This window comes from Vicia villosa, linkage group LG2 (assembly GCF_029867415.1).
Source record: "Vicia villosa cultivar HV-30 ecotype Madison, WI linkage group LG2, Vvil1.0, whole genome shotgun sequence".
Taxonomy (NCBI): Eukaryota; Viridiplantae; Streptophyta; class Magnoliopsida; order Fabales; family Fabaceae; genus Vicia; species Vicia villosa.
The window spans coordinates 123,551,257-123,571,355 of NC_081181.1; the positions used below are offsets into that span (position 1 = coordinate 123,551,257).

At 36.1% G+C, this 20,099-nt stretch overlaps 1 long non-coding RNA gene, 1 other non-coding gene and 1 pseudogene across 2 annotated transcripts; all 3 read left to right on the plus strand.

Annotated features, from left to right (window-relative positions):
* LOC131649919 (protein FAR1-RELATED SEQUENCE 5-like) overlaps window positions 1-14,839 on the plus strand; it is a 47,618-nt pseudogene extending 32,779 nt beyond the window's left edge.
* LOC131654365 (small nucleolar RNA R71) lies at window positions 7,266-7,372 on the plus strand. The gene has a single exon (XR_009299406.1). It is a non-coding gene; the product is annotated as a small nucleolar RNA R71 (small nucleolar RNA).
* A 2,756-nt stretch (window positions 14,840-17,595) lies between the features above and the next one.
* Window positions 17,596-19,795, plus strand: LOC131646724 (uncharacterized). The gene is made up of 5 exons (XR_009297612.1): window positions 17,596-18,375; window positions 18,456-18,556; window positions 18,691-19,339; window positions 19,428-19,466; window positions 19,568-19,795. It is a non-coding gene; the product is annotated as an uncharacterized LOC131646724 (long non-coding RNA).
* Window positions 19,796-20,099: the final 304 nt, after the last annotated feature.

The window sequence follows — 20,099 nt, forward strand, 5'->3', positions numbered from 1 at the left end:
GTGGTGTGGTTTTATAGTGAGGTTTGAAAATGGGGTGGTTAATGGAGAATTAAAATGGATTAATGGTGGTGTTTGAAGTTTGAATAGAATAGAAAAGTGGGAAATGAATGGAGTTTAAGAGGTGAATGATGGAGGATGAATGAGGTTAATGGAGTTTAAATGGAATAAATAGGGGAAGAATGAAGAAGATTGAAAGATGAATTTTGAAATTCAAATTCAAAATTCAAGAGGGAAAGAGAGTGGTCTGCGTGGTCAAACAGACTGCTGGCCTTGGGAGACGTGCGTCTCAGGCAGCCAGTCTGCTGGGGCAGAGCATGGAGACGTGCGTCTCCTGTTCCTTTGGTTCGTGTCAGCTGGCCCCACAAAGATGGAGACGTGCGTCTCCTGTTGTAGGCAGGTGGGTCACGCATGCAAGTGACCAGACAGTGCTGACAGATACCATTAATATTGTCCATCAGTTCATAACAGTGTCGGATTTTAATACTATTAACAGCAAAAAAAATTATAGGGAAGTATATATATAGCAGTCAATAGCAGTGTAACATAACACAGTAACAGTAATCAAAAGAAATTTGCATTGAATATTAAACCAGTACTGAGTGTTAACATAAGCAGAATGTAAAAGTGCAGAAAAATGAAAATCTAAACTAGGAAAAGAAATTGCTAAAACTAGAAATAAAATCTAATAGTCTAATACGGTAACATCTAGCCACGTCTATTGTTGTTCTGATTAGACTGAATGTGTTTGAAAACTTCGTCGAACTGAGCATTTACGGTGTCGATAAAATCGAAGAAATGCATTTGCAAAGTGTGTAGCTCGTTGCGCACATGTTGTACATCTTGTTGTAGCGCAGTGATGGCTTGCTCGTGCGTATTCAGATTAGGCATTCTTTGATTCACCGATGCGGTAGATGTAGCGGGTTGTTGTTGCTCGACCTCGACATCAGTCATATCAACAGTGTAGTCATCAACAGAATTTTCAGAACGAGTTTCAGGCTCATACTCAGATATAGGTTCATCAATAGGAAGAGGTTCGTAATCAGGAATGGGTTCATCAACAGGAAGAGGTTCATAATAACCAGGAGGTGTTTCAGGTTCAGATTCAGATGCAGGCATTTCCTCATCAAAATGTTCATAAGCTTGAGGAGTTTCAGGTGATGGCTCTCTCTCAGGAATCTGACCATAGTAAAGCCAGTTGGTAGGGTTGTGCACACTCGTCCTAGGATTCGGTAAGGTGAACTGATACCAAACTTTGTTGTCAATGAGCAATTCAAAACGATCAGGTCCAAGGTTACCGATGATACCTCGATTAAAGCAGAAATTGATGTCCATAGAGGTATGGGTACCAAAAGGTGTCAATCTAAGCAAAGGCACTCTCATTCCTATGGCATTAGCAATCATAGTGACGAATCCGCCGATCCTAATGGGTGAAACTTCGTCTTGCGTGATGCGTTCGAAGTTTGTTAGCATGAATGCGATGGCATTGACCGGGCGATTCTGAGATGTACAAAACATGATGAACAGCTCTTCTCTAGTAACTTCAGTGACATTATCAGGCTTGCCAAAAATATAGTGAGCGAGGATCTTGTGAAAGTAGCGGAAAGCAGGATTGTGGATGTTCTCAGATTGAAATTCATTCTCTTCAGGGTTGTCGTTTCCAGTGATCTTTCCCCAGTATTTTTCCAACTCCCAGTATGGAAGATTTTCTTCAGCTACTTGGGCGTATGCATCAGGTCCATGAGGTAGTTCTAACATTTCAGCAAAGTCTCGGATGCAGAAATTAAACTCCATACCAAAGAGTCTAAAGAGAATAACTCCTTTTTTCAGCCCTTGTCCACAGTTTGGAAGATAGGTCAGGGAGCTCAAGAATTCCAGGGTGAGCTTCCGATAAGTGCTAAACTTGCGGAACAAGTGAGAACCAGTCCAACCGATTTGGTTAAGCAGGTGTAGGATGCTTTCTTCGATACCAAGCTTCACCATAGTTGGTTGGTGAGGATAGCAAGTCAATTCCATGTGTCTTTCAGCCAGCTTGTTAAATCTTGCTTCTTGTCCTCTACCACGGAACACAACTTCCATATTGTCAACTTCTTGCATCGTAGTTAGTAATTAAATGAAAAACCTAGAAGTTGAAAATATTGAGATTAAGTTAGAACTAGGCTAGTGTTAATTTTAAAAATAAAATTAAATAAAACAAGTTATAATAATAATTATAATTATAAAAAGGAAGTATTTTCTCGAATGAAGAAAGCGGCTATAATTATAATAGTTATTATAAGATGTATGAAAAATAATAAGAAAATTAAAATCTAGAATGATTAAAAATAGAATAGTTAAATGAAAATTAAAAATTAAAATTTTAAAATTAAAATAAAATAAAAATAAAAAGAATAAATAAATGTGGGTTGTCTCCCACCAAGCGCTTTGTTTAATGTCGCAAGCTCGACGATTTTAAAATAGAAAACTATTTTTTCGAAAGAGCGGGCAGTTCGTCAAGTTTAAAAATTTCGATGTTTTCATCGTATTCGAGATGATGGTAATACTTAAGACGTTGCCCATTTACGACAAAAGGTTTGACGGTTTCTCCTTTGATTTCTATTGCTCCACTCGGAAATATGTTAGTTATTTCGAAAGGGCCAGACCATCTAGATCGTAACTTGCCAGGAAATAATTTTAGTCTAGAATTAAATAAAAGCACTTTATCGCCTATGCTAAAATTTTTCCTAGATATACGCTTGTCGTGCCATTTTTTCGTTCGCTCTTTATAGATTTTGGCGTTTTCGTAAGCGTCTTGTCTAAATTCTTCTAATTCGTTTATGTCTAGAAGTCGTTTCTCGCCAGCGGCAGTGTAGTTTAGGTTTAAGTTCTTAATAGCCCAGTAGGCTTTATGTTCTAACTCTACCGGTAGGTGGCATGATTTTCCATAAACGAGTTTGAATGGGGTAGTTCCTATTGGAGTTTTGAAAGCTGTCCTATAAGCCCATAAAGCTTCGTTTAGCTTGGTTGACCAATCTTTCCTTGATATAGCAACAGTTTTCTCCAATATTTGTTTTATTTCGCGGTTAGATACTTCTACTTGACCGCTTGTTTGTGGATGGTATGGTGTGGCTATTCGATGATTTACTCCATATTTTCGAAGGAGTTTCTCAAGTATTCTTGAAATGAAATGGGAACCACCATCACTAATTACCAATCTTGGTACACCGAACCTAGGAAAGATGACGTTTTTAAAGAGTTTAGTGACGACTCGTGTATCGTTTGTAGGAGAGGCGATAGCTTCTATCCATTTTGAAACATAGTCGACGGCTACGAGTATATATTGATTTCCAAACGACGATGGGAATGGACCCATAAAGTCTATCCCCCAGACGTCAAATATTTCTACTTCAAGAATGCCTTTTTGAGGCATTTCATCACGTCTCGAAATATTTCCGGTTCGTTGGCATCTATCACAGTTTATTACAGCAAAGTAAACGTCTTTCCACAGGTTAGGCCAGAAAAGTCCAGATTGAAGGATTTTGGCGCAGGTTCTAGATGTGCTATGGTGTCCTCCACACGGTGCAGAATGGCAGTGTGTGATTATGCTTCCTATTTCTTCTTCGGGTACACAACGTCTAAAGATTCCATCGGGGCCTCTTTTGAACAAGAGTGGGTCGTACCAATAGTAATGTTTTAGGTCATGGAAGAATTTCTTCTTCTGTTGATAACTTAAATCAGGAGGCAGCACACCAGCAGCTAGGTAGTTTACGAAATCTGCATACCAAGGTGTGTTAGATCGGGCTACAGCTATTTCAGCTAATATGTTGGTTTTGGTGTTTGGATGGTATGGTTCAAATTCATTTGCTTCAAATTGAGCGATGAGTCTTTCATAAGGGAAATCGTCGTCAATTGGTACTTCTTCGGGTTTTAGATTTTCCAATCGAGAGAGATGATCTGCTACGACGTTTTCAGTGCCCTTTTTATCTTTAATTTCCAGGTCGAACTCTTGTAGTAACAAGATCCATCTCAAAAGTCTTGGTTTGGCGTCCTTTTTGGTTAGGAGGTACCTAATGGCGGCGTGATCAGTGTATATGATTATTTTGGCTCCTACCAGGTAAGAACGGAACTTGTCTAATGCGAATACGACAGCTAATAATTCTTTTTCTGTCGTGGCATAATTCATTTGAGCTTCGTCTAAGGTTCTACTTGCATAGTATATGACATGTAGTTTCTTATCCTTTCTTTGTCCTAGAACAGCTCCTACAGCATAATCACTTGCGTCACACATTATTTCGAAAGGCTCATTCCAGTCGGGAGGTTGCATAATTGGCGCAGAGATTAATGCTCGTTTAAGTGTTTGAAATGCTTCAGTGCATTTATCGGTGAAAATAAATTCGGCGTCTTTCATGAGTAATTCAGTTAAGGGTTTGGTTATTTTAGAGAAATCCTTAATGAAACGTCGGTAAAAACCAGCGTGTCCTAGAAGGTTTTCGATAATTTCGATTTTTGCTTTATCAACTTTGATTCCTCTATCGGATACGATGTGTCCAAGTACAATTCCTTGTCGAACCATGAAATGGCATTTTTCCCAATTAAGGACTAGGTTTACGCTTACGCATCGTTTAAGTACCAGCTCAAGGTTCGCTAAACATGTTTCAAAACTTCCTCCACAGACAGAGAAGTCGTCCATAAAGACCTCCATTATTCCATCTAGGAAGTCGGCAAATATTGCCATCATGCATCTTTGGAAGGTCGCGGGTGCATTGCAGAGTCCAAAAGGCATTCGTCTATAGGCGAATGTACCATAAGGACAGGTAAATGTGGTCTTCTCTTGGTCGTCAGGGTGGATAGGAATTTGGAAAAATCCGGAGTATCCATCCAGATAACAAAAATGTGAGTGTTTAGCTAGGCGTTCAAGCATTTGATCTATGAAAGGTAAAGGGAAATGGTCTTTTCGGGTAGCTTTGTTTAACTTCCTATAGTCAATGCACATTCTCCATCCAGTTTGGGTACGTTGTGCTACAGATTCTCCTTTTGCATTAGTGATTACAGTGACTCCTCCTTTCTTTGGTACGACGTGAACAGGACTAACCCATTTACTATCGGATATAGGATATATTATTCCGGCTTCTAGCAGTTTTTGGATTTCCTTTTTAACCACATCGCTCATAATAGGATTTATTCGCCTTTGATGTTCCCTAGAGGTTTTACTATCGTCTTCGAGCATAATGCGGTGCATACACAGAGAAGGGCTTATACCTTTCAGATCTGATATGTTGTATCCTAAAGCGGTAGGGTATTTTCTTAGGACATTAAGTAATTTTTCAGTCTCGCTTCGTCCTAAGTTGGCGTTCACTATTACTGCTCGGTTTAGTTCTTCGTCTAGAAACTCATATCTAAGATCGGTAGGAAGTGTCTTCAGCTCTATAGCAGGTTTCTTAGGTCCAGGTATAGGATCAGGAGTTAAAGCTAAGCATTCACTCAGGTGGTTATCTTGATATTCCTCACGCCAGTTGTCATCTTCAAAAATTGGCGGCATAGGAATTCTTAGGATGTCAGTTTCCGTATTTGGTTCGGATTTTATTTCATGAACACACTCGTCGATTATGTCAGCAGAACAGCATGTGTCAATTATAGAAGGTGCTTTTAGGAATTGGGAAAGTATAAATTCTATTTTCTCTTCTCCTACTTCAAAAGTAAGCTTTCCTCGTTTTACGTCTATAATTGCACCAGCGGTTGCTAAGAATGGTCTTCCTAATATGATTGGGATGTTAGAATCTTCTTGGATATCCATAATGATGAAATCAGTCGGGATGTAGAATTGACCTACACGAACAGGGATATTCTCTAACATTCCTACAGGGTACTTAACTGAACGGTCTGCTAGTTGAAGAGACATTCTTGTTGCTTTAAGCTCACCTAGATTTAGTTTCTTACAGGTTGAGAGAGGCATCAAACTAACACTAGCTCCTAAATCGCACAAGGCTTTCTCTATAATGGTTTTACCTATTACGCAGGGTATAGAGAAACTACCAGGGTCTTTCAGTTTTGGAGGCATATTGTTTTGGATGATAGCGCTACATTCAGCGGTAAGCGTTATAGTTTCGTTATCCTCGAGTTTCTTTTTGTTTGATAAGATTTCTTTTAAGAACTTAGCGTACGAAGGCATTTCAGTTATGGCTTCTGTGAATGGTATGGTTATGTTTAATTGCTTCAGAAGTTCTACAAATCTTTTAAATTGCGCTTCGGTTTTTGATTTAGCTAATCTCTGAGGGTAAGGAATTGGTGGCTTATAAGGTGGTGGTGGAACATAAGGTTTCTCCTTTTCGGGTTCCACTTCGTTATTGTTCTCATCAGTCTTAGTAGTTTGTTCGTCAGTTGTTTTCTTTTGGGTTTCCTTTGGCTCTTGTTGTGACATGGGTACGTTTTGGGTTCTAGGATCTATGGGTCCATCGTAATTCGTTCCACTTCGTAGTGTTATCGCGTTCGCATGTCCTTTAGGATTAGGTTGTGGTTGAGCAGGAAACGTGCCAGCAGGGGCAGCAGTAGGTGCTTGTTGTTGAGCCACTTGTGAGATTTGAGTTTCTAACATTTTGTTATGCGTAGCTAAAGCATCTACTTTGTTCGATAGTTGTTTTAGTTGCTCGCTATTGTGGATGTTTTGATTCAGGAAGTCTTTATTGGTTTGTTGTTGGGAAGCTATGAAGTTCTCCATCATGATTTCTAGGTTCGACTTCCTAGGGGTGTTTTGAGCAGCTACAGGCGCTTTTTGGTAGCCAGATGGTACAGCAGGTGCTTGTCCAGGCGCGTACAACGCATTGTTGTTCTTATAAGAAAAGTTCGGGTGGTTTTTCCATCCAGGGTTGTACGTGTTAGAATAAGGGTTTCCTTGAGCGTAATTTACTTGATCAGATGGGACTCCAGTCAAGAGTTGGCATTCAGCAACTACATGCCCAGTCAATCCACAAATCTCGCAGTTAGGTGCTACAGCGGCAGCGGTGGCTGAAGGAGTGATGGTTAAATTCTCGATCTTTTGAGTTAAAGCGTCTACTTTAGCGTTAACGCGGTCTATACCACTTATTTCGTACATTCCTCCTTTGGTTTGTGCTTTCTCTAGAGCAGCTCGTTCTCCACCCCATTGGTAATGGTTTTGTGCCATGTTCTCTATGAGTTTGTATGCTTCATCATGGGGTTTGTCCATTAATGCTCCGCCAGCAGCGGCATCTATAGTCATTTTAGTGTTATATAGGAGACCACCATAGAAAGTATGGATGATCGGCCATGGTTCGAGTCCATGATGAGGGCATATTCTAAGCATGTCCTTGTAACGTTCCCAAGCTTCGAAGAGTGATTCGTTATCTTTCTAGGTAAATCCGTTGATTTGACCTCTAAGCATAGCAGTTTTGCTAGGCGAAAAATATCTCGCTAAGAATACTCTCTTCAATTCGTCCCACGTAGTTATGGAATTGGAAGGCAGGGATTGAAGCCACGCTCTCGCTCTATCTCTCAAGGAGAAAGGGAAAAGGCGTAATCGAATAGCTTCGGAACTAACGTTGTTGGCTTTGATAGTGTCGGCGTATTGCACAAACACGGATAAATGGAGATTGGGGTCGTCTACAGGGCTTCCAGAGAATTGATTCTGTTGAACAGCTTGGACCCGTGAAGGTTTTAGTTCGAAATTGTTCGCTTCAATCGCAGGTGGTGCGATGCTTGAATGCGGTTGAGCGTGCGAAGGAGCGACATAGTCTCTAAGAGGACGAATAGCAGCCATCTCTAACTTCGGGGTAATTTGATTGATTTGATCAGTAAAAATCAATTCCTGATTAATCGGAATTTCTGCTACTTCGGGAAGATTGCGAGCTCGACGTTTGACGTTAATGAAACGTTCGATCTCGTTAATTCGTTGTATTAAGTCTCCTCCTTCTGAACGAGTATTTGGCATACAATCGTTCAAAAAGAAAGGGAAGAATTGTCCTAGTCTCTACGGTGTAACAGTGAGTTACGATATCGACTTAAATAGTCCCCGGCAACGGCGCCAAAAACTTGATCGCGACTTTACGTGTCTGTAAATCTGATAACTGCAAGTGCACAGTCGTGTCGTGTAGTTTTAAAAGATATCGAATCCACAGGGACTATGGATCGATCTACCGTTATCTAAGGTTACTATGTAAAGCTAGGAGTACTAAAATTTCGATTGTTCCTAAGGGACAAGTGATTGTGAGAAAATAAAAAAGAATAATAATAAAAGACAGGTATCAGTATGTATTTCGTTTAACTACAGGAAATCCGAAGGTCCATTGGCTTTTGCATAATCAAATTAAAAATCTTTACTAATTCAATTGATTAAAAATCCTCGTCTCAAACTTTCGCTCTGTTGAGTCAGACTACTATCCTAATCCTAATGTACGCTTTCGCCATCCCATTAGATTTTAGAAGAGCTTTTTGGAAACAATGTAATTAATAAAATGCCTATTTTATGAGGTTGTTATCTATTTAAATCTCCTAATCTCAAACTTTCGCTCTGTTGACTCGGAGCAAGCTAATATCCCTAACGTACGCTTTCGCCATCCCGCTCGAGTGTAAAAACAATTTTTGGAAATAAATAAGTCCCAATTAGTTTTAATACGCTTTCGCCATCCTTAAAACTAATGTCCTATGTCTACTATCCAGTTAAAGACCTCAAACTTTCGCTCTATTGGTTTTAACCTTTGACCGTCTTAAGCCCTCAAACTTTCGCTCTATTGGTTTTAAGACTTACTAATTAAACTAGACATATAAACCAAAAATAAGTGATAATTAATAAAACATAATTTAAGCCAATTTATTTCGGATCCCTACGGTTAACTTACTTTACATACCGACACCTTTAGTAATTTAGCGAGACATATTAATATGGTTAAACATGCATAAATAAATTTGGTTCATATTAATAGGCATATTAATTGGCATATAATATATCATGCAATAATAATATAAATAAAAGCGGTAAATAATAAACCTGAATTAAAATAAATCTGAATTAAATTGAATCTTGAAGTACTCGAACTTCCACCACAGCTTGGCTGGATCGTTCTTCGGAATTTAAATGGCAGAAAATAAAAACAAGGAATTAAAACGATAAATCTAACGTAAGGCTAGATCTACGAAAAGTTCACAACAATTTCCAGTGTAGAAATCGTTGTGAGAAAATAAACGGTTGAATGAAAACAGAATAATGAAAAGCGGTTCGCGGTACAATTTCGGCAGCACTTCGTTGGCAGGAAATCGGACTGATTGAAGTGAGATAGCAGGTCCTATTTATAGGAGGGGATTTGCAGTTGGAATCCGTGAATTGAGGGACCTTTTTCTGACTGGGACTTGGAGACGTGCGTCTCCAATTCTTCAGGGAGGCAGCTGACTGACTTGAGACGTGCGTCTCAAGTGGAGATTCTTTAGGGAGGTGGAGACGTGCGTCTCCCCTTTGCTGAGGTGGCAGAGACGTGCGTCTCTGCTTACTAGTGTGGCCTTGGTTGCTTTCCTTCGTGGGCTGGATTGCTCTTATGGGCCTTTTGGATCCTAATTGCACCCTTCTTTCATTTCAGCACTCCTTTTCGTCTTTTAAGCATAAATATTGGTCATTTAAGCTCGATTTTCTTTCCTTTTCGCAAATAGACGTAATTGAAGTGTAAAACCTGAAACAAAACAAATACACGCGTAATATCACAATAAATTAACATAATAAACGGAAAATGCTATAAATATCTATGGATTTTAGGCTAAATATACGATATAAAATCGTGTTATCAGTTGGAGTTTCTTTCTCAAGAATCTCCAAAAAACATGTTGCTCCGTAATCCAACCTCTGTTTAATTTCAAGCAGACATGCATCTATTGAGAGTGGATACAATAATCCTGGTAATAGTTGGAAAGCTCTTCCTTCTACGCGTGTCTATAGCATTACATATTGCACAAAACTTCATACGAGAGATCAAAGACAAGACTCTTCGGAAAAATTGGTGAATGTAGAGTATGCGTTAACCCAACCATCATTTCAACAATACCGCGAGTAGATCAGAATGTTAAATATGGATGCATTGAGGTGGATCGATAATATTCCAGTGGAGAATTGGACCATGGCATTTAACAATGGTCAACTATAAGTCCACATGACAAAAAAATTGTAGAATCAATGAACTCTATCTTCAAAGGAATTAGAAACCTACCCATAACCGCGTTGATGAAAGCAATCTATTTTAGGTTAGGATCCGTGTTCGCGACCAAAGATTCAAAGTGAAGTTCAGTGTTAGAATCAAGGAAGTTGGTTAGTGGAAGTTGCATGAAATTAATGAAGGGGGAAACTGTCAAAGCAAACGCACATGCGGTTATAATATTTAATTGTCATAGACACACTTTTAGTATAGAGGAGACAATGGACCATAATGAGGGGAGGCCAAAGGGATACTATCGGGTCAAACTAAATAGAGGTTGGTGCCACTACGGAAAGTTTCAAGCCTTCTGCATGCCTTGTTCTCATGTCATTGTGGTGTGTGTTCTTATGCTCGCTAGGACGCTTCCAAGCATCTATCAGTCGTTTACAAAGTCATAAATGTATTCAATGTGTACAATAATAGCTTTCCGATGGTAGAAAAGGAGTAATATTGGCATACATATCATGGGGACATAATATGGCAAGACAAAAATATACGAGGGAAGAAAAATGACCGCTCTAACAACATGCGTATTAGAATTGAAATGGATACGACTGACAAAATGGTAATTTTATGTGGTATATGTCGTCAGCCAGGACACACACAAAAACGTTGTCCCATTCTTGGAACAAGTTCCATAATATAATTATTATTATTATATGCACTCTTAGATATGCAATTTTTTTGTAATAAAGAAATTTAATATTGAATACAACTTTCGGTTACAACAAAACGAACACAAGCACGCCTAAAACAACAACACAAACTACAACATATCTAAGAGTGCATACATATTGTACACATTGAATACAAACATTACCGTCAATTTTAACTGACTCCCTCGCACGCTATGCTTCGTTATTCTCACTCGCCATTGAGAAGGTCGAAACAAGCCTATAAATTCTTCTAATTTTTTTATCATCTTTAATCTCTCTGTCTAATATGGATCAAGCTCTTCTCAAGATGCTCGAAACTCTAGATGTTTCAAAAACACATCTTCTTCGGAGGCTTGAAAACAACAAACAATACTCATTTCTTTTAATAATCATGTAAAAAATAAGAAAAACTTTAAAAAAAATGAGAACAGTGTGAAAATGATGGAGAATGAATGACCTATTTATAAAAAAATGATAATACTTATAGACATCGGACATATTGGCGCCTCCTCTTTGTCCTATAACATTGACTTCATTTAAACCGGCGCATTGGTGGTGCAGTCGTCACTTTTTTCTTTGAAACATTTTTAATATGGGAAATGCTAACTAGTGCCCTCAGGGCAATGGTTAAGCATTTTAAAATAGTAAATTTATCTCGATAATCTGCGTATTTAATATATAGTTGGAAAAAATAGTTATTTTGAAAATTAAATTTAAAAAAAGTTGATTATTTTTGAAAAAAAATTCCAAAACATTCCCCTGTGTCAGAACTTGGAAGTATGCAGGCAAGCAGTCATAAAGGAAGTATCGAAACTTGACGCGCCGTTGTTGACTCCTATCCATATGAAATTATGGAGTCCAAATCATCTCCATTTTCATAGAAAATTGAGATCAACATTTCTTTGTCTAATTGAATGACACGTGGCATAAAATGATATTAATGGTGAAGATTATTGTTACTATTTTATGTTTAATAAATAAAATGTAATATCAATATTAGAGGGAAGAAAGCATTTTCCTGAAACAGTTTTGGAGCGAAAAAATTGGAGAACACCAAATCCATAACAATGGCATCTTCTTCAAACATATTAATCAAAATCACACCAACCAGAAACCACATCACAGCATAATTTTCATAATCATCTGTCATTCTTGTTTACAATTTCATTCACTTCTTAATAGTAACATTTATCTCACTTCTGTGTTATATCGTGGTTACGGTCTCGTGTGGTTGTGTAGGCATTCTGTGAGTTTGGTGCAAATGGAGAAAGCTTCTTGCAATCCGCCTCCTTCTCAGTTCATAGGTAAGAACATTAAGGATTTTTATTAGAATTCAAGATAAGTGAAAAATTATTCTATAATTTTTTTTTTCAAAAACGTTCCTCTGTTAATTAATATACAAAAGTATATTTGAATTTATATATTTAACACATGGAATCTATTTTTTTCATCAGAAGCCCCAAATGAGTTATCAATTTCAACTCTTGAAGGTGTGGTTCAATGGGTCAACAATATCCATGAAAGTATTTTGCTAAATAGTGAAGATAATTTAATTGATCATGCACCACATTTGGAAATGGAGTTTGAATCAGAGGCAGTTGCCTATGAATAATATAATGAGTATAGTAGGATAATTGGATTTGGTATTCGTCGAGAATATGGTAATAAAAGCAAAATAGATGGAATTCTGACTTCAAGAAGATTCTCATGCTTTAAAGAGGGAAAACGGGGCATCGACAAACGAGACCACATGACAAAACTGTCTAGAGCAGAAACAAGAACAGGGTGTAAAGCACGAATGGTTATTTCACTTGATAGAAAAGTTGGAAAATACAAGGTTGTTGACTTTGTATTTGAACATAATCACCCTCTTCAACCACCGGGGTATGTTCATATGATTCGCTCTTATCGGCACATATCTGAGGTACAAGCGTCACAAAATATGTTGGCTGATGCATCAGGACTAAAACCAAAAGATTTTCATGAGTATGTCTCAAAGCAAGTTGGAGGAATAGACATTGTTGGTTATACAAGACAAGACCATCAAAATTATCTTCGAACTAAAAGGAATCATTCATTAAGATATGGTGAAGTGGGAGCATTGTTGATGTATTTCAAAGGACAAAGTGAAAATCCTTCATTCTTTTATGAATTTCAAATGGATGTTGAAGAGCAAATAACAAATATATTTTGGGCTGATGCACAGATGATAAATGATTATGGATATTTTGGCGATGTCATCACTTTTGATACAACTTACAAGACAAACAAGGATTATCGACCATTGGGAGTATTTGTTGGATTGAATAATTTTAGACAAACAGTTGTTTTTGGGGCAACATTGCTCTATGATGAAACAATTCCTTCTTTTCAATGGTTATTTGAAACTTTTCTCAAAGCTATGAGTGGAAAAATGCCTAAAACTATTTTAATAGATCAAAATGCAGCAATGGCTAAGGCTATTTCTCTAGTTATGCCTCAAACATTTCATGGATTATGCACTTGGCATATAAGAGAAAATGCCCTAAGGCATGTAAACCATCTATACCAAAAAAGTTCACATTTTTCCTTAGATTTTGAAGCATGCATTGATCTACATGAAGAAGAAGAAGAAGAATTTCTGAATGCGTGGAATGCTTTACTTCTTGAGCATAATGTTTCTGATGACTCTTGGCTACATTCAATTTTTCGAGTGAAGGAAAAATGGGCATGGGCGTATGTCCGAAAAACTTTCACCGCAGGTATGAGATCTACTCAATTAAGTGAGAGCTTTAATGTTGATTTAAAAAATCATTTGAAGTCAGATTTAAATTTGGTTCAATTTTTCACACATTTTGAAAGAGTTGTAAATGGAAAACGAAACAATGAGTCAGAAGCCGATTATGAGTCAAGACATAAATTGCCTAGGTTGAAATTGAAGAAGGCTCAAATGCTTGTTCAAGCGGGAACCATTTACACTCCAAAAATATTTGAGGAATTTCAAGAAGAATATGAAGATTATCTAGACACTTGTATAAAGAATTTGGAAGACGGGTTGTATATTGTTATAAATTATGATGACAACAAGGAGAGGAAAGTAATAGGGAGTTTAAAGGATTAAAAGGTTTCTTGTGATTGTCGTAAGTTTGAGACACATGGTATTTTATGTAGTCATGCGTTGAAGGTTTTGGATGCGATGAATATTAAGCTTATTCCTTCGCACTATATACTCAAGAGATGGACAACAGAAGCAAGGTCGGGAAGTAATCAAGATTGGAAAGGACGTCATATTGATTTGGACATAAAAGCTCACTTCATGAAGCGATACAATGAGCTATGTCCTCGAATGGTTAAACTAACAAATAGAACATCTGAATCTCATGAAACTTACATTTTTTTATCCAAAGTTTATGAAGAGTCCAATAGGATAATTAATGATATGTTGGCTAAAAAGCCTATGGAAGGAGAATCAATTGGAATGTATCACATAAACATATCAATTGCAAATGGTGAATCTGACAACAATGTGAACCCTGTTGGTTTTGGGGAAGCAAAAGGAATAAAAAAGAAAGAATGTCCGTATAAGAGTAAAAAACGGCTCAAATCTTGGAATGAAAAATTGGCTAAAAAGAGAAAGGCAAATGTATCAAGGAAAAAGAAAAAACTTCAAGAAAATTTGGTAATTATGCATAAGTTTATTCTTATATCTTAACTATAATACTTGTTACTTATACTTGATATTTTTAATACAAGTTACTTCAATTATGCAGGAAAAATCAGCAGCAGCTAATGATAGTGAGTATGCCCTTCATTCAAATCAAACTTTTACTCAATTGTTGACGGTAATCAAGTATTTCATTCGTGTGTACAATATAACTTTTAACTATCTTTTATACAAGAATACTAAACCTTCCTAATTATTGGCAGCAACCACAAGACTACAATTCAATTTCTCTATCTTCAGATCATGTGATTTTAGATGAAAGCCAAAGTGGAAGTGGAAGTCAAATTGCCATGATAGAGATGCACAACTTCTTTTAACTATTTATATATAATTATGAAAAGGAATATATTTTTTTGAGGATGTATTTTGTTGAAGAAGAAGACTCATGAAAAGGAAGACATAGGGTGAAAGTCTCTCTTTTTGCAGAAAAAATGGATCTGCATTTTGTGTAGATTTTGTGTAAAGGAAGACTCATGTATATGCTTTATAGCAGGGTTACATTTTGTGTTTAGTAGGATTAGTTGGAACTGCATTTTGTAGATTTTGTACAAATTTTTATAGCAGGGCTGCCTTTTGTACTAAGTAGGAGTAAATTCCTTCTTTCACCATCATGTATTATGCTTTAATTAATTTGGTACATGTTATACCAATATTGTCTTTTTGACTAAGCTGCTATTAATTTGGTACATCTTATAACAGTATTGTCTTTTGAACCAAATTACTGGAACTAGTTTAACTTTGTGGTAGTTTATAATTGTAGTTAACTTTGTAGCATGAATTAGTATATTATGCTTTAGTAGTTAACTTTAAACTAAGTTGTTGGAACTAATTTAACTTTCTAATTAACTTTTAGATAAAAGCAATGGTAAATTTGAAATCAAACAATTGAATCTCATAATCATTTTATTAAATTTCAGTAGATAAGTACAAAAGATATTTACATTATACATTCAGTACAAGAACAATTCACTAGAGATAGAAAATTCATTACAATTCTTAATTCTTTAACTATTTCTAATACAAAACAAAATCAGTTGCTATCAATGCACATTCCTTTTTCTGTTCTTTTTGTTTTTGCTTCTACTGTGTTCTTTCTTTTACTTCAAGGTTCTTTCTTTGGCCTCTTTCTATTGTGTGTTTCTTTCTTTGCTTCAACCTTGATTATCTGAGCTCTTTCTATTGTGTCTTCATGTTGTAACTATCTCTAATGCACAAAAAAATTAGCAGCTATCAGTACATGTGTTTTTGCATAACAGAAGAGTACACAAAGTCGGGTGAATTACCTGCACAACAGAAGAATACACATACATATGGAATAGACAGACAACTGAAAAATACATAACACTCCAACTAATGCCAATAGCTAGTAGATAAATAAGACATGCCCATTTATACTAGCAGCAAACAAGTCAACAAAACCAGGCTCACCTAAACCAATAACTATCATTCAGACGCATCAAGTTTGCACTAATGTAGAATTACAATTAAAAGATACATATATGAAATTAATAGATATACAGATTAGCACTATTGACTTAGTACCGGAACGCCGAAAAAAAGATTAAAGACACCAAAACTAGATGAGCAACACTCAACCAGAACCACAAGCACCCAAAGCTTGATAAAATATGATAAAGACACTGCTGGATACAGAGAGGGAATTCGGTAGGAAGATCCAAAACAATAATGCGTAGCTATGAAGGTCCGGAAGAACCGACTATTTCCAAGTTGTAACCTCCACACCACCGAATCGGACACAAAGTATCAAGCTTAAAATAAAAAACGCAACCTCCAGTGAGAGAAAAGAAAGTTTCAATTACGACCAGCTTCGCTCCAACAACATAAAGACCAAGAGGCTGAAGTCTGATAATGAAACCATACCGAAGAACAATGAATCAAACCATAATCGACTTCGATTTTGGTGGAGGAGGGGCTTTGGTTCATGGTAGAAAGGGCGTTGCGAAAGACATTTTGGGCTTGAGGACGGAGTTGGCGTTTGTTCTTGAGTTGAGTTTGCTGAAAAATAAAATTAGGGATTCAGTGAAATATTTTTACACAGGTAATCTCAATGAAATATAAAGGTTATATTTTATTGTAATTACCTTGTGAATAAATAATATTAACCATACCAATCGTTAGTTGGTCCAGTGGTGATTGGCGCTGGACTTGGTAGGGAGAACCACGGTTCGATCCCCCGCGACTGCGATCGGGAGGGGGCTTGACCCACTTGATGCCAGAGCTGTTCCCCCGAACCGGACTAAACCGGTGGTTATAAACCTAAAAAAATAAAAAATAATATTAACCATTGATATTATTTTCTGCCACATCTCATTCGGTTACACAAATAAATGTTGATCCCCATTTCCTTAAAAAATGGAGAAGATTTGGACTCGAAATTATGAATGCCGAAACTTCTTCGTACTTGTGTTGCCAGCGATACATTTGTATACACATGTATGCGCGTGTGAATGGTACTTTTTTCCTTAAAAAGTAAATTATATTTACACTTTTCTAGAACTAAAAAATCCTTGTACTTTCGTGTAGTATCCTATTTTAAGAATTTAGAACCACTAGTGTGTTTTGATAGATCATTTTACTAAACTATTAATACACATTTCACAAATTACACTTATGCTATTATTTCAGATAAAAAAAATCATAACTTTCAATAATGCATTTGGATGAATAATTGGAATTTTTAATAAAAAATTTAGTACTTTAAACAATTCAAATACTTTAATTGAAATTCTTTTTTTTTTTAATTTGAATATAGTATTAAAGTCATTTACTGTTAAATTTTTTGAATTACTTTTTTAAGGAATAATTTTAAATTTTATAAAAAAGGTTGAGAATGAATTTAATTCTTTTTAATAAAGGAAAATAGATGCAAAATTTAAAGGATAAATAATAACCAATTTAACACTTACTTTGTATATAATAGAAAAGAAATTTCAAATTTCTTCTCATTGATTTAACAATTTTTAATTTTTTTATAGAAACAATGATTTTAGTCAAGTTATTTAATTTTTCAAAAAGATATTTTTCAAAAAGACAAATTTATGGTATCCATTTTTCTGGGTCAATACACATTTTGTTTAGTTTCCTTCTTCTGATTACATTCTCTACATATTAACTTAAATAAAAAGTGACAAAAGTCAAGGATAACCATGCTTAACTATTCTTCGTAGATATGTAAGTGTTTCTCAGTACATATTAGTTGTTGAGAATCAATTAGGTGAAGAAATGCTTTTATATTTTACAGGAAAAATTAGGATAAACCTTGAGGTGTTTTCTTAAGACTTTCTATTGAAAAGATAGTCGATGTTGAACTTGCAGTTTTCCAGAAATTAGCAAATGACCAGTTCTGCCATGCAAACCATTGCATTGTCATCTCTATAAGCAGTTATTAGTAAGCTTTTAGAGCATATTGGATTGGAGATGGATCTTCCATTTATTAATAAGCATTTTTTTGTTGATTTTGATGAGTATATGAAATGGATTACACGAACTGTTGTATTTTTGTGGGTGAATGTGTCTGTAGTGATGTCGGTGAGTTTGGTTGATATTATTATTTTAATCCTTGATGAAGATGATCGTCCTTTGGAGCTTGGTTAGTGCTGAAATTCAGGAACTGCTTTTGAATTTAAGTTTTGTTTTGCACTGCTTTTGAAGTATTAATTTATATTTCATAGTTCTGCTACCTTTAACTACTACTTCCTCATTTGTTATGCTGTTGAACAAAGCAAGCGGCACATAGACTAAGGATTATATTTGGATTATCTGGATTGAAAGCTGCTGAGATTCAAATCTTTGCTTTGTAGTTATATAATCAGCTTCCAAAACTAATGCTCAGGTATTCACTTTTTTCAATTACTTTGCTGTCATGGTGGTTTAATAATTGTTTTATTAGTTTCTAATGAGTTCATTGGTTAGGTAGAAAAATACTTATTTGTAGCAGCTGTAACTAGATATGCAGAATAGACAATCTAGATTAATGGATGTCAGTGGGAACTCTCAGTGGAGATATTTATCTGGTAATAATTGTTTAAAAATCAGTAAATGGCTTTCTTTGATTATAACAATAAGAATTGTAGCAGCCACTAATTACAACCATTAAAAATCTGGTAATAATTACTTTCTTTACTTATCTCAATGGTGTTTGAATCAGCGGGCATGTCCTGGTGCGTGCGGCTGTTAATTATGAGAAACCAAAGTCTGGGTCAAAGTATCAATATGCAGAGTTCAAATCAACAAGTTAATTCTGAATTAGGTGTCATTGGTCGGGTCTAGGGGAGGTTCGATTCGATTAAGGAGTTGTTTGAATGATTGATTGAGGGGATTATCAGTTGGTCGCAGCTCCTTCGCTTATCAAATAACGTAGCTTTGCATTTGAATTCTATCGCATCAAGTAATATGTATCCTGAGGCTGAATGTTTCGATCGATGTTTCGAGCCTGCTTTGAATCAATGTTGCAGCATTCAGGGCAACCTTTCATTCATGGCAGCAAGGCAGTTTCTAACTGATATATTCCAAAGAGAAGAATCTTTCATTAAAAGAACACAAACAATTAGTAGAAATGGTTTCCAAAGTCAAGGTTTCCATTGATAAGTTATTTGGTGACTTGAATATTAATGATTTGAAGTCGGACTTGAAGTCTAGAACAGAAAATTGAAGCTCTTAGAAAATGTGGCGTCGTGCCGTTCCATTGAAAACTTGCCTGGTCACTGAAGGAAGGGTCCGTTGTTATCATCCTACGTTGCACTCAGGCATATGTGCTAACGGATGCCACCTCCCAATGAGTTTCGATTTCAGACCAGGTAAACTTCCACGCCTGAACTTCTTTATACATGACTTTGTCGACAAAGTGGTTAATTAACCATTTCAATTGTTCCTACCATGCATCAGGTTCCTGTCATCATTAATGCCATAGCCTAATCAGTGCAGGTAATAAGTTTTGCCTATCAACATACCATTACATTACATACATTTAATTTTTGTTAACGTTTTAATCTTATTACGGGGTACAAAATCTGCAATTTAACCAGGATTGTGTCCAGCAACTAAAAATTCTTTTTGGCTCCAACATAACAAAACTGTGATTCAAGTGGAGTTTCTCAAAAACAAGTCATAGCTGCACTACGTATTGTGTAATTTTATGTAACCTACATAGCCCAATTTTTTGTATTTGGTTGGGTATTTGTAATATGTCTGCTACAATTATGAACCTATTTTGTTGACTGTTTCACTGTAATGTATTAACAAATCATTCTTTTCACCAATTTCTGTCCTAAGCCTCATATAATTTTGTCCTCTTTTTTTCTTATTTGTTACAAAGAAAAACGTATCCAATGAACCTATCAGTTTCACACAAAATAACTAATAGTTCCTGCTTGATAATTCTTTATGGCCTGGAGCCTATTTGTGATTAAATAATTAAGGAATAACACTGGAAGCAAAATTTGAGACTACTCATTGAAATGTTCAATACACATTTTAATATATGAGACTACATGTATAGTCATGTAAAGTTTGAGTTTGAATATGAATAGTAGGTTTTGCTACACTCAATTGTTGATG